We start from the raw sequence: 3,244 nt of genomic DNA, 5'->3' as shown, positions 1-3,244 counted from the left end.
CATCCTATTCCAATTTAATTTTGTGGTAATCTCTGTAAACATATTCATGTTCCTTTTGAGTATTCAGATATTTAGGTCAAATTTAAATGAAAATGGATCTGATCCAGCTCAGAGGGTGTCTGTATTGGATCTGTTCCCTGAAAGGTGTTTTACCATTCTGGCACTTCAAGATGCTTGTGTCATTTTAACAGAGGCACTGTTGGAAATATTTTCATCCAATGTGACAGCAGCAAGACATGCTGCTCATGAGTTAAATGTACTTTACTACATTTTAAAGATTAAAAGTGGCAGGAAAATCTCCCTCAAAAAACCAAAACAAACCAACAAGCAAAAAAACCCCAACAAAAACAAAAACCCACCCAACATTAAAAGCACTGCTCTAAGCCCAAAGGAGGCAGGAGTTTATAAACTAAAGATAAGCAGCTTAGACACTATTTTGATCTGCTGAATTTCAGCCCACTTTTATAAATCACTGAAGTCAGGAGGTCAAGCTAGAAACTATCAGAACTTCAGTTGCGGTAAAAAGTCCTGGTAATGCTACTTATTTTTTGTTGCTGTTGTTGTTAGGGTTTTTCAATAGTTTATCAGCAAGTTGTCTTTATTAAAGATTTCACTAATAAACTATGTAGTCCATTCAGGATAAGGATTTCTCTGAAACACTGAGGATTTCTCTCACACATGCTTCAGTTTTCTTTGACCATTGTGCCTTGCCCTTCACCTTGCTTAAGCTGGGGCCAAAGTACCAGGAATTGGTCTTTGCCAGATAAACCTCAATACTGTTTTCTAGTTTAAATATATATATAGTAGAAAACTAACTCAGAACCATTAAAACCAGGTTTCTCCTGATGCTTTTTTTTCTGAGTGCCTACTTATTAGCTTGTGCCTTTTTACCTTATTTATGTTGCAAATCGAGGTCCATCCTAAGATTTTCCAGAAATGTAATCCCTTTGAAGCTGAGGTATTACTTGTAAGAAAGTTAGAATGTATGGGGCAGATATTTAGAGGATATAAATTGTGGTGGTTGTATTGCTGCCTATCTGACTTTATAATGCCATAATAATCCCTTCTTGCTTCAAAACCCTTACAATTTATCTTTTTGCCTACCCAAGCTGCAAATCAAAAAGCTTTCATATTCTTAGCACTTCATTGTTGCTCAATATAGCCAGTTCATAAGACAAAATGCAGGTCTGGAGCTACACTCTGTAAGGCTCATCACCTTTGATGAGGACAGAATATAGCAGGTACTGAAAAGAAATTACATTTGGAAAAAATATACAGTGTAAGTTTTATTAAATTCTCTGCACAGCTTCATTTTTAATTTCCACGAGGCTGACAGGGCTCATATAAAAATTCTCAATGCAAGACAGGCATTTCCATCTCAGCAAGAAACACCACAAAGTTTTGTTATGATGGAAATACTGACACATTCTTAACCATAATCCCAACCTGACAGCAAGCTGGTCAATTTGCATAAACCTTCAAGTTAAGAAACTGCATTGGAATAATAGAACTATATATATGTGGTTTTCTTTAAGCTTAGTTTTAGTTTGCTACACAGTAAGTATTTTTTAGTGTTTCCTATAATCTGTTTCCTCAGGTAAAGGGCAGATTTATATTAGAGATTTCTGGTAGTACAGCTACACCTCCAAAAACCCTATATGTGATATAATCCTTTTCCAGCTCTGAAAGCATTTGGCAATAGAACTTCTAGTGTTTTCCCCCCTACAAAACAAAAACTGATCTGTGCAAGAGCCTTTTACCTAGGGAATGATATGCTAGTGAATCTGCACCCTAAATAAATAAGAGTAACAACGTAGTTAAGAAAGAAGTGTTTCTTTTTAAAAAACAGGGAGCCGGCCAGCCACTCTTCTGTTCTCTGCACCACTTATAGACACTGTAGCTTCCTAATGGTCATGTATCCATCCTGGCAAAAATTCTTCTCATGCTTTAGGAGAAATGACCTTGCTTGTCAATGTCTTATAAGAAGCCTAGAAGCCTAATATGAAGCATTTCTTATCATGCTCTCCTATTATTTCTATAAAACTAGAAGATAAGAGGTTTTTATTCATTTAAAGATGAGTCTCATGATTATTTGCATCTTGAGCCACTGATAAAAAGTTACAGCAGTGAAATGATTACAAAGTGCTAAAAATGCTATTTGAAGCCAGGCACTATTTTCAGATTCCATATTCTTATAGCATAGAAATCGTAACAACCTGGTTTTGGATCCTGGCGAATAAAAACAGCTTAAATATTTTAGTGGCAAGTAAAATACATTAATATTTTACTTTGAGTAAGGAGTGCTCTTCTGGAAAAAATCTACAGCCTACCCCCATTACGTACGCTTTGCTTCTCATTGCAGTGCAGTCTCAGAGCGTGCAAACCACGCTCTTTTCATTCTTTTCAGATGAATGAAGCCAAAACTACCACTAATAAACATGTGTCAAAAAACTGTTCTTATTCCCATACTGCTAAAACTACATCTGGCCAGCTATTTGAAAGTCTTGTAAGTCTTCAATATTAAGTAATCAATTTTCTTAGGACCAATCTGAAATACTGGTCTACCAAGTATACCTTTGAGAAAACCCTGTAAGAAGCAATGGAGCAGAATAAATCCAAGCAGTACTGCAAACATTGCTGTGGGTTGTAAATAAAAGAATGTGAGTAATGCCAGGACAAAAAATATTAGCACCATATTGGAGCAATGTAAGATATTAGATAGGTAAGTGTAAATAGCCTGTAATTATTAGATATTTGGGAGAATGGCTTTAGCTTCCCAAGCTAAAACTATTTCTTTGACTCTGTTTGATATCCCTAAGCATGCCAGAGCCAATGATGAGCAGTGCCTACAAATTTCTGTTTCTCATATTGAAGGAATACGCCTCTGGTTTTCAATGTAGCATCGTTCTGGTAGCCTGACAGGTAGTGCACTGATTCTGATAAAGTGTCATTCAATTTATGTGCCACAGGCCCACTACTGTTATTTGTAGAAATATCCAAGAGAGGGCTGATTTAGTAGGTCTCTAAAAAGAAACAATTGTGCAAAATCAATTTCATTATATGGTAATTCTACCCTGAGCCTAGTGATTATGATAGATGCTGGACTGACAGCATCAAAACTGTGCCCAGAAGACAGGGGTTTACTCATAGTCTCCTGACAGCTGCAGGGACAAACTGTAAGAGCCAGTTCACTTGCCATGCAGGAGGTGTGTAGATTATTCCCTCAGACAAAGACATGTCATAG

The 3,244-nt window shown here is 36.6% G+C and overlaps 1 protein-coding gene across 1 annotated transcript in view; it reads left to right on the top strand.

Annotated features, from left to right (window-relative positions):
* GALNTL6 (polypeptide N-acetylgalactosaminyltransferase like 6) overlaps positions 1-3,244 on the top strand; it is a 273,134-nt gene that overhangs the window by 262,285 nt on the left and 7,605 nt on the right. The gene's annotated exons all lie outside the window — the stretch shown is intronic.

This window comes from Geospiza fortis, unplaced genomic scaffold, assembly GCF_000277835.1.
Source record: "Geospiza fortis unplaced genomic scaffold, GeoFor_1.0 scaffold40, whole genome shotgun sequence".
NCBI classification, from domain to species: Eukaryota; Metazoa; Chordata; class Aves; order Passeriformes; family Thraupidae; genus Geospiza; species Geospiza fortis.
This window is presented reverse-complemented; position numbering and strand designations above follow the sequence as displayed.